The sequence below is a fragment of the Camelus bactrianus genome, chromosome 24 (assembly GCF_048773025.1).
Source record: "Camelus bactrianus isolate YW-2024 breed Bactrian camel chromosome 24, ASM4877302v1, whole genome shotgun sequence".
NCBI classification, from domain to species: Eukaryota; Metazoa; Chordata; class Mammalia; order Artiodactyla; family Camelidae; genus Camelus; species Camelus bactrianus.
In genome coordinates, this window is record NC_133562.1 from 4823240 (window position 1) to 4835483 (window position 12244).

The 12244-nt window shown below is 36.3% G+C and overlaps 1 long non-coding RNA gene across 1 annotated transcript in view; it reads left to right on the forward strand.

Annotated features, from left to right (window-relative positions):
• The window catches only part of LOC141574946 (uncharacterized), a 451486-nt gene that overhangs the window by 262383 nt on the left and 176859 nt on the right, over positions 1-12244 (forward strand). The window contains exon 4 of the long non-coding RNA XR_012502096.1: positions 3222-3361. This is a non-coding gene — a long non-coding RNA (uncharacterized LOC141574946). The remainder of the gene's footprint in view (positions 1-3221; positions 3362-12244) is intronic.

Here is a 12244-nt window from a genome sequence, read left to right on the forward strand (position 1 = left end):
CATATCGATAAGGACAGCAAGTTTAATAACTCTTCTCAGACCTGAATGGAACTTTCAAATGGTCAGTTATAGTTCAGCTCTAGATTCAAGTCAACAGCAATGAGGTACCATTTTTTTTTTTTCTGTTATTTGAAGCTTTGTGTTAAGATAGTCAGTCTCCAAACTGCCATCTGTATCTAATGAACCTTTGACACCCCTAGACATCTGTTTTGAAGATTCTACTCTTGTTTTTGCAAGTTTTTTTCTGGTTTTCAAAACACATGTTTTTTTAGTTGACAAGTTCATCAGGATACTGCCACAAGGAACCACTGTATACAGTACAACCAACCAATGTATTTTTTTTATTGATGTATAGTCAGTTACAATCTGTCAGTTTCTGATGTACAGCACAATGTCCCAACCATGCATATACAGACATACATTTGTTTTTATATTCTTTTTCATTTTTTTTCAGCTAATATATTTGTAAAAGCTTCTTTTCAGATATTCGCCTTCCTCTAGAAAGAAAAATGACTAGAGAAAAACTACTCATGTTCAAAAATAACACAGACAGCCTTATTAGAAAATACTAAAGGTTGGGGTCAGGGTATAGCTGAGTGATAGAGTGTGCTTAGCATGCACGAAGTCCTGGGTTCAATCCCCAGTAACTCCATTAAAATAAATAAATAAACCCAATTGCTCCCCCCACCTGCCTAAGAAAATAAAATAATAAAGAATAAAGTATTTAAAAAAAGAAAATATTAAAAGTTATCAGATTTCATTGAAAAGGACTTGTGAATATTTATGTATTTTACCTTTCCACACTCCCAAGTCATTATCAACTTCTGATAGTTTTGTGCTGACGTTATAATATTACCTGAAACAAAATGAAAATCTACCTCAGTTACTCTAAGAATTTTTGTTTTTATTTTGAAGTTTTTTTTAGGAGTTTGAGAAGAAATAGAGAAGTTATTTGAGAACAGGACCTACATTATCTTCACTCTTGAGGTTTTTGCCATAAATGCAGGTGGGCGCTCACAGATCAGAAGTGAATATATCACAGGACTGAACATGAGGCAAAATCAATTTATAAAATCAGATAATTAAATTATATTGTAGTAGATATGACCAAAATATTACGGTGATTGCAACATGAATTTTCATGAAAGTCATTCTGTAAATTTTTGGTTAATAATTTTTTCATTGCTTAAGGAATTTCTTGGAGGGTCTGTTTATCAAGGAACCATGGTTGTTTTACATTATGACTGATTTTAAAATTTAAAATTTAAATTTCAGTTTCTATTTAAAAGAAGATAAATTACCCAAGAGCTAGTCAAATTTTAGCTTAATAAATTAAAGGGGGAACAATTTAATAAATTTAAGTGTTTACTTTAAAGTACTTTGGTCTAATTCTACAGGCACAACCACAGAAAAAAAGCCAAAGGATAGGAAAATATGTAATGAAAAGTATAAGTACATAATGAAAATACAACACCTATGACCTCAAACAAAACAAAGTTCAGTATGCTATTTATGCTTTCAAACAAAAGAAAAACACATTCTAAAATTACTGTAACCCTGGGAAGAAAGCTTTTCTAAAAGGCTCTGTGCATTAGACTATATCCCCATTCATACAGAATCAAAGAAAGTTATGTGAAGACATTAATAAAGCAAATCAGGGCAAAGGCTGATGGAGGCCAAAAGACTATCTTCTGAGCAGGAGAAGAAATTTTATTCTTAGGACAGTGGAGGTTAAAAATAGATGACCTCACCATCCTGAGAATTAATTGAATCAAACCAAGACATTCCTTCTTTCAACTTTTCTCCTCTAAGAGACATTCTAATTGGATCTCAGAATAGTTTCTCTCTATAGTCATCTCTCTATCCTTTCCATGCTGTTTCTTTCACGACCAATGCTAACTCTTCCCCTGTTAGACTTGCTTACTAGAGAATCTCCAGTTCAGAGGTTTGCAATTGAAGAGAGAGAAGCTGTTTGCAGATGGAGTCTCTGTCATTCATTCCCTCAATTAATATTTCCTGCACGTCTACTGTGTGTCAGGGACGACTCAGCAGTACACAGGTGAACATGACAGTTCTGCTTTTGTGTATGCATTTCAGTATAAACAGACATAGAAACATTCAGGAGGAAGAAGCGAGGGGCTCACCCCTAGCACACGCCACTGACCTAGAAATGCCCACATGAAGATGTTCTGAGGGGCTAAGACCATGGCATGTGATTCTCTGCAGTCTTGGGGGGAAATTTTTGAGTTGAGAGCTATTTGAAGTTTCTCTGGGCTGGGCTGTGTTTCTTACCATTGGTGTAAGAAAAGACACAGGGCCCCCTGCCCCAAGTAGGTAGCAGAGTAACAACATGGCACATGGCAAAGGCAGGAAGGGATGGATTCAGGATGTTCAAATAGAGAGAGAAATAGAGAGATGGACACTCTTGCCCCTGCACGAAAAAGGAGCCCTAGATTTATGTTATGGGTAAAAGATCACACGTTAATCTCCTGGTCTATATTTGTAGAACTGCCATTTGTGTGTTTAGACCCTGGAGGCAGTATTTACTTGCACCTAAGTTTAAATGGTTATCAAGTAAGTGGCAAACCTGCATCAACTTCAGAGTCGTTCCACTAGTCCCCCAGCTGTAACTAAGCTTCCTGGAGCTTTGGCCGCCAGTGGGGGTAATGTGATTCAGAAGCCTTTCAGACTTTAGGTGCAGGAGGTAGGATGGATGGTACTGTCTCAGAGGTGAGAGGTAAGGATGTAAAGTACTTAGAAGGGGCCACTGAATTGTTGCGGGAATGACCAACTTAGGGGAAGAGCTGTTGGTGATTGAGAATTAAAGGATGTGGGTCTGCGGGGAGTGCACAGCTCAGTGGTAGCGCATGCTTAGCACGAGGTCCTGGGTTCAGTCCTCAGTACCTCCATTAAATAAGGAAACAAACCTAATTACTTCCCCTCCCCCAAAGGAGCTGTAGCCGGAAGTCTCTGGAAGGAATAGAAAGCAACGGTAGAATTGTGAGATTGATATTTCTACTTCAAAACCAAATGTCAAGAGAAAAAGGGGAATGGGCTGCTTACATCCCCTTGGGACTAGTGCATCGTCCAACAAGACGCAGTGCACTTGGGGGGTCGGGTTCAAATCAGTAACACCTGAATCAACTTAGTGTCAGAGCAATTGCTAGTCAAGCAGGACTGAGCACACCTTGACTCACCCATGAACTGGTGCGCCCATCTAGGTTCCTGCTTTGGTGAGGATCAGTACGGAAGCAGGCGGAGGAGAGAGACGTGACCTCTGGGCGTCCTGGAGCTCCGGGAGGAAGATGCAGAGTCAGAATGTCGGACAGAACGTGAAGGGCTGGACAGAGCTGGACGTGAGGTGAGTGGCAAGATGGAGGTCAGCCTGCATGTCAGTGAGAGCTGGGTGAAGACAGCCTTTAACTGACAAGCATAACTAAAACTTTTACCTAGACAAATGTTATTACCTTCTTTGTGTATTCTTTTATTTCTGGTGTACTTAGAAACGCTGCCCATCCAAAGATCAGTTAAATACATATATTTTTCCACGTTTTCTTTTTTACACTTAACTCTTTGGGTTACAGTATAAGAGGAGGCTTGGATTTGACAATTCTCTCCAAGAGCCATTCCCCCCCAACTCTTTTTGAATACTCTAGCCCCATTGTTTGCAATGACCGTTTTTACTGTACATTCTATTACTGAGTTAGGCTTTGTTTCAGATAATTTATCCTATTTCACAGTGATGCCATATTTTGCACCAGTTCCGCACTATTTTATTTTTGGTAGTTTTATATCCTTTATTTATGTTCTGTGGGTAACTTACTATCGTAACATTTCTGTTTGATAGTTTAAAAACCATTGTTATACATATTCTTCCAAAGAAATATTAAAATTTTGTCAAGTCGACAAAATTACTATGCTGATTGAATTAAAGCATTATATTAATTTGGGGAATATTGACTTTTCAATGCTGTTTAATGCTTTGGGCTAAAAAAGCCCCCATGTGTATCTGGATATATTCTATCTCCTTTTGCGTCTTCCAATTAAGTTCTGCAGCTTTTTTCATGTGAATTGCATTTTATTTTTGCTAATTCTAGATCGTTAATGTAGTTTTATGTTTCTTTCTATGACTGAAAAAAATGTTTCTTTTGTTTTATCTGATTTTTAGTTGTTGATACGGGAGAAATCTAGTGATAGCTGCATTATATATGACAACTTACTAGTTTTAGAAGTTTTTAAGTTGTAAATAATGCTGCATTGAACATTGAAGTGGGTTTATCTTTTTGAATTAGTTTTTGTTTTTTTCCAATACATACCCAGGAGTGGAATTGCTGGGTATGATTGTAGTTCTGTTTTTAGCTTTTTTGAAGAATCTCCATACTCTTTTTCCATGGTGGCTGCACCAATTTATTTTCCGCCAGAGGCTTACAAGGGTTCCCTTCTCTCCACATCTTTGCCAACATTTGTTGTTTGTAGACTTTTTGATGAGGGCCATTCTGATAGGGGTGAGGTGATACCTCATTGTGGTTTTGATTTGCATTTCTCTAATGATGAGCGATGTTGAACATCTTTTCATGTGCCTGTTAGCCGTTTGTATGTCTTTTTTTTTGAAAAATGTCTCTTCAGGTCTGCCCATTTTTAAATCAGGTCATTTGTATTTTTGATATTGAGTTGTATGAGATGTTTGTGTATTTTGGCTATTAACCCCTTATCTCTCATATCATTTGCAAATATTTTCTCCCATTCAGTAGGTTGTTTCTTTGTTTTGTTGATGATTTCTTTTGCTATGCAAAAGCTTCTAAGTTTGTTTAGGTCCCATTTGTTTATTTTTGCTTTTATTTCTATTGCCTTGGGAGACACCTAAGAAAAATATGTGTACGATTTATGTCAGAAAATGTTTCTCTGTTCTTTTCTAAGAGTTTTATGGTTTCAGGTGTTACATTTAGGTTTTTGGTCCATTCTGAATTTATTTTTTTATGTGCTGTGAGGAAATTTTTTAATTTTAATAATACATAACCATATATTAAACAAATAGAAATCATTTATCCCCATATAATTAGTGAGCACTTTTGCATAATCTGGTATATTTGGCCAATTTTCAGTCTTATAAAGCTTACAATCAAATCTTCAGACCATATTGCATGGAAAATTGAAATCCTATTTGTATTTAGTTTGGCTCGTTTATTTAAAATGATAATTTTGTGGTTTTTTTCTTAATAATATCTTTTGGTATCACTGGCACTCCAGGTTTCTGTCCAAGAACCAATAAACACGGTGACTGTACTTTTTAGTGAATTGAAGTACATTCTGACCTGTTGTAATCAATAAAATTTCATCCAAAGGTGTCATTGGAACTTCTGTAAAGAGTTTTATAAAGGATTATAACTGTCTTGATAGTTCAGGTTGCAGCTTGTGAAGGGAAAGTGAGGGAAGTTTTCAAAATGACTCAACTTTGTATATTTGAGAGAGGCTTCAAAATGGCAGAACAGAAGGGCGCAGAGCTCACTCTCGCCTACAAATACATAAAAAATACATCTACATGTGGAACAGTTCTCACAGAGTACCTACTGAACCCTGGCAGAAGAACTCTGTATATTAAGATGGTGAGCTTAAATAGAAAATACTGTGGTTTTTTTTTTTTAAGAGATACTCCCAAAATGGGTTCAAGGTTAGCTTTGGTAAAGATTAATGGAGAGGCCAGCCAGTCAGTCTGCAAGCTTGTAATAGGTAAATCTTACGGATCGAGCACCATCCTGTTTTCCACAGAGATGGCAGAAAATGTTCTCTCCTTGTGTTCAGCCTATCACGCTAGGGACTCCCTCCCTCCTTTGCAGTTTTTACTGGATATGAGTTCAGAGGGAGGAGAGTCATGTGCAAGCTAAAAGGGTCCAAGAAAGCTTCCTGGAGATGACAATGGAGCCAGGATGCTGAACTTAAATGAGATGTGGATAGACAAAGAGAGGGAAGGCATTCTTAGCACAGAGGCTACTTTTATCAAAGGCATGGTAGTGTGAGCATGTTCATAGAGAGCGTTGATCCGAACCAGATAACCAAAAACAAGAAGCCTCATGTGCACCAACATTTCATGTGAAACAGGAAGTAAATTAAACTGAGGTCAGATTGTGGGACCCTTGAAATACAGAGGGAACATTTCAGACAAGGCCCCTGTGATGATTAATTTTATGTGTCAAATTGACTGGGCCATAGGGTGCCCAGATATTTGGCCAAATGCTATTCTGGATGTTTCTGGGGGTATCTTTGGATGAAACTAATATTTGAAGCAGTAGACTGAGTAAAGCAGATTACTCTTCCTCATGTGAATTGCCTCAGCCAATCAGTTGAAGGTCTGTATAGAACAGAAAGTCTGAATAGGAGGGGCCATCCCCTGCCTGACTGCTTGGGTGGAGGTTTGGTCCTTTTCAGCCTTTGGAATTGGACTGAAACATCGGCCCTTTTTGAGCGTTTAGGCTGCCAGCTTCCAGACTGGAACTTCACCATCCAGTTAGCTTGCTGACTCATCCTGGGGATCTCGGGACTTGCCAGCCTCTATGACGTCATGAGTCAATTCCTTGTAACAATGGGTTTTCTCTCTAGAGATGTACATCCTACTGGTTCTGTTTCTTTAGGAAACCCTGACTAATACAGACCCTGTAATTACTGTCATCTTCCTAAAGAAAGAAGCAGAAGGTCTTCATTTAGATGTGAATTTTATGGCTACATTTTGGCACCCTACAAAAAAGGGGAAAAAAATTGCAAGAGTCATAGAGAATGCTTTGTCTCATATGCAGAAAATATCCCAAGAAATACCTTATTTTCTGTAATGCTTGATTCCATTATTAGATTTTGGAACATTTATTAAAATAATACATTATTTTTCTTAAATGTTCCTCAAATATTCAAATGATTGGGTTTTATGCTGTTTCATAGAGGAACTGTAGCATTCATGTTTCCAGTCATCTTTGTGATCATGTTGTCTCCATTACAAAAATGTACCTTCTATTTCAGCTACAGTTTAAATGTTGAAGCAGTCTTAATGGTGATGTGTCTCTTTTGCATCATAACTGGTGTAGGTGGCCCATTAGTGCTTTAATCATAATTAGTTGTGCATTCTAGATGCACGGCCTGAGATAATTACAGAATTTAAGGAACAACCCCATGGGTCTGTACTTGGGCTTCCTTTGTAAAAAAACAAACTCTATAAACTCTTATGAAGCCCTTGACTTCCTCTCCAGCTCATTCTTTTTAGGAAGTTCCAACAGTGCTGGCTTTGATTACCAGTCTTTAACCACATTCTTTTAAAACCATCCTCCACTTGCATTTACGTTTCATTTTAGTGCTCGTTGTCATATTACAGTGGTTGCATAGCAACGGTATTGGCAAAAACATTATCTTTTTTTCTTGCACACAAACTAAATCTCTCAGTGCTGATCGTAACTCCTCTTTTGCTTTAACTATTGGGAAAAAAAAAAACTCTGATGAATTTGTTGGGTGAATTGAGTGAGGTAGCAGGTGCAGTGTTCAGAAACTGAGGCACCGAGGCCAATTGTGTAGGAAGTAAATGGGTTAAGAGAAGAGGCAAAAACCATAAAACCGTGCAGAAACTTGGGAGATATAAGGACAATTTAAACAATGGAATATTATTATTGGAATTGTGTGGGAGAAATTAGGTTTGTGGGCTTTGCGGGGTTGTGGAATTGAAAGTTAGATCAGAACACTGGTGGTGAGCAGTGCAGCTGGGACCCTGTTGCATGTGTTGGAAACCCATTCATCTTCAAATTTTTAGAAATAAAGACTTAAGATAAAACTCAAGCCTTAAGCTTGTATTTCCCAAGTAAAACATGAGCTTTGTTTTCTAGAAAACTTAAGACTGAGCACTACAGCATGTGAAATACTATACTAGGCAGTCCAGGAAATAAAAAGATGGATCAGATTCAGGTACTAACTGCAAGCAGTCTCAGTCTAATAGATATTTTCTGTTTGTATTTCAATTAACCTTGAAGAACATGGTTTTTAAGTTATGTTCAGATGCTCTCCGTGAACTTGGCTTTTCCTTCACCCCCTGTTTCCCCCTAAACTCCCTCCCTTCCTACTGTTCTTCTCCCCTACTAAATTCCAAGCCATTACCTGTTAGGCTAAACCACAAAAAAGGAGTTTACTGGATTTTTGCTATTTTATTCCTTCACAGCAACTTAGGGATGGTGATCTTTTCCGTATTTTATCACATGTAATTGTCAGTTGGGTAAGTAAAATGCTGCTCCTGTATGAGGTTAGTTCTTAGAGATGAAAGAATACCCAGTAAGGAGGAGTCTTACAGGGACATTGTTTTGCCTCAGTTGGGAGCTCTTTCCCGCAGACCATGTTGAAAGGGGATCACAACTCTGTGACTTAAACTACGAGAGTTCGCTTGGGAAATAGTTAAAAAATACATATGTTATTTGTGAACATTGCCTGTTGTAATTTGTGAGCTTCTAGGAAACTGGAACTGAATTTAAGTTCACTTCACTTTTAAGCTTTCAGCAATAGAGAAAAATAAGCTGTGTCCAGAGTTGTAATCATCCAGGATATTGTCACACTTTTGATCTCTTCAGATAAATATGGGAAAGTATTAGGAACAATTTTGAAATTAATTTATCGCTTAAGAATTATTTATTACAAGCACAGAGTTGGCTAATATCCATTTGTGAACCTTCTTAAGGTTACAGTTCTTGAGGTTGCATTCACCCTGCTACTCTGCTCAGGGCCAAGGCAGACTTCCTGTTAGCTTCATAGGAGTAAGGAAGATAGAGCATGTCTCCTGCTGAATCACTTTTTAAAGACTTTTATTGAGTATATTTTATATATCACATAGTTTACCCATTTCAGAGGTAATACTTTTTCACTTAGCAGTGTATATTTTGAGGTTCATTCATGTCATAGCATGTATCAGTAGTTTTCTTTTCCTTTTTATTGTTGAATAATATTCCATTATATGGGTATACCATATTTTGTCTATTCAGTAGTTGATGGAAATTTAGGTTATTTCTACTTTTGGGCTGTTATGAATAATGCTGCTAAGAATATTGTAAAAGTAAGAAAGTGTAAAAATCTTTGTATGGATGTGTGTTTTCATTACTCTTGGGTAGATATCCAAGTGTGGAATTGATGGTTCTTAGACTGAATTTATATTTAACTTTTAAGGAAACTTCTAAACAATTTCCAAAGTGGCTGAATGATTTTACAGTCCCACCACTATTGTATCAAGGTTCCTATTTCTTCACATCCTCATTACCCTGTATTATTGTCTTTTTTTTTTTTTTGAATAGTCACTCTAGTGGTTTTAATTCGAATTTCCCTAATGACTATTTCTGTTGAGCATCTTTTCAAAAGTTTATTAACCATTCATGTATATTCTTGGGTGAAATGTTGATTCAAATATTTTGCCTATTTTTTAAGTTGAGTTGTTATTTATTAAGGCATAAACCTTTGTATACTTTGGACACAGTCCTGTATAAGATACGTGTTTTACAGATATTTCTTCTGAGTCTCTTATTTGTCTTTTCATTTCCTTAATGGTGTCTTTTAAATGGTGGAAGTTTTTATTATTTTGAGGTCCAGTTTATCAGTTTCTTGTCTTATAGGCCATGCTTTAAGTGTCATATAAAAAATTTTGCCTAACCCATGGTCTCACGTTTTTATCCTATATTATTTTCTAAAATTCTTAATTTTTAGTTCTTGTGTTTAAATCATAATCCACTTTGAGTTAATTTTTGTGTTTGGTGTGTGATAATAGCCTAAATTCATCATCTTGCACATGGATGTTCAGTTGTCCAACCATCATTTGTTGAAAGGGCTGTCCAGTCCCCAACAAACTGAATGAATTAGCACCTTTGTGAAAAATCAAATAATTATAAATATAAGGATTTATTTGTTGACCTTTAGGTTTGTTCCGCTGACATTCACATTTGTATGTATGCAATAGAACTGTCCAAGTAATAGTAGTTTGAAGTAAATTTTGATTTGGGAGGTGAAATTTCTCCAACTTTTGTTCTTTTCCAAAATAGTTTTGGTTATTCTTGATCTTTTGCAATTTCATACCAATTTGTGAATCATTTTGCAAAAAATGCAAAATACTGAAACTTTTTTAGGAATTGAATCGAGTCTATAGACAAATTTGGGGGAATTTTTATCTTCAGTATGATCATCTTCACAGTATGAACGTGGAATGTCTCTAGTTGAATTTTTAAAAATTTCTTTCATCAATGTTTCAAAAGTTTCCATGTCCAAATATGATGTCTTTTGTTAAAGTCATTGCTAAGTATTTTATTCTTCTTGATACTATTGTTAATGAAATCTTTTTCTTTATTTCATATTCAGATTTTCATTGCTAGTATGCGAAAAATAAGTTTGATTTCTGTGTGCTGGTCTTGTATCTTGCCGCCATACTGACCTTGAGTTTTAGTTCCACTAGTTTTGAGTAGATTCTTTATATGATTTTCTGTATACAAAATTGTATTGTCTGAGAATCACAACAATTTTACATTTTCCTTTCCAATCTATATCTCTTTCTTGCCTGATTACATTGACTAAATTCTCCTATAGAATATTAGAGGAATGGAAAGAGTAGTCATGTTTGCTTTGTTCTCATGCGGAAGAGCTGAATGAGTTCACTCTTCTTTCATTATGAAATATCCTTCTTTGTTTACAGTAACTTTTTTTTTTAATTTTAAAGCCTATTTTGCTTAATATTAGTATCACTATCCCAGTTCTCTTTATGTTACGCCTTTTACTTGAATTTTTTTTTGTCTTAGAGTCTAAAGTACGTCTCTTGCAGACAGTAATAGTTAGATTTTTTCTTTTTGTTTAGTAGACAGCCTTTGCCTTACAGTTGGAGTGTTTAATCCTTTGACATTTAATGCAGTTACTGCTATGGTAAGATTTACATCATCTGAAATTTTGTGTTCTGTGTCTTTTTTTGTTCCTCTATTCCTCCATTACTAATTTTTTGTTTTAAATACATACTTTCTGGTGTACCATTTAAAATTTTAAACTCTTCTTTTTACTATGCTTTGAGTCATTTTCTTAGTGGCTGCTCAGGAGATTACAATGTATATCTTAGTTAAAGGAAATCTACTTGAAGTTACTGTTAACGGAGTTCTGTAGTAACTAGAAGCTCTGCTCTAACAGTTCTCCCTCTCTTTTGTGCTGTTATTGTCATGCAAATGATGTAAAAGACATCAACTCATTTTTATAATTATAGTTTTATGCAAGTGTCTTTAATCAGTTGGAAAAAGAAAAGAATTTAAAAATGTTACGCTGTCTATTATATTATATTATATTGCATATGTAATCACTTTTACCAGTGTTTTCCTTCGTTGTGTGGCACAAGTTACCGTGTAGGTCCTTTCTTTTCAGTCTGACATACTGTGCCTGTGGTATGTGATGAGTCGCTTTTCTCTGCTTCGTTTTGCCTTTGACGTTTAGCAGTTTGATTATGAGTTACCTAGGTGGATCTTTCTGAGTTTATCCTACTTGGAATTTGTTTAGTCACTTGAATGTGTAGATGATGGTTTTCATAAAATTGGAAAATTCTCACAATTATTCAAATAATAGACTTAGTCTACCAAGTCCAACATCTGGACCCGCCTCAGAGGCATTTTTTTATTGACTTTTTATCCCACCCACTCCCCTGCCATGGATGGACCATACTTTCCTATATCTTTGCAGGTCTTATAATTTCTTGTTGAAAATAAAAAATATTGGAAAATATATTGAAGCAACTTTGGAATCAGAGCCCGCCCCCCATATTTGTTCTGGTTGCTCTTAATGATGTGTTCCCTCTGGGGTGCGGCTGCTGATTTCTTTGCTTGCTTCTTTTTCTTTTTTTTTTATTTTTTTTCACTTTTAAGCCTGGATTCCTAGGGTTCCTCCCTAGATCATCATTTTTTTCATGGTCCACCAATGATCTGTTAGAACATTTCCTTCAATATCTTGATCCAGTGTTGTGCCAAGGAGATTTGTGTGTGAAAGGATACCTCACATTTCAGGCATTTCACAAATCAGCCTTGTCTTCCACTTCCTGCTTGCAGAGGGCAAGCCGGGACCAGCCGTAAGTGAGTAACTGGGGCCCACTCTTCCCAGCTCTTTCAGGGTATACCAGGAACTTTGTGCATATGTACAGTCTTCTAGGTATCCATGAACATGGCAGAAATTTTTAAAGTGCAGTATGATCGACTGGCTCCTAAATTTTCCTTTTAAATTTTGGGCC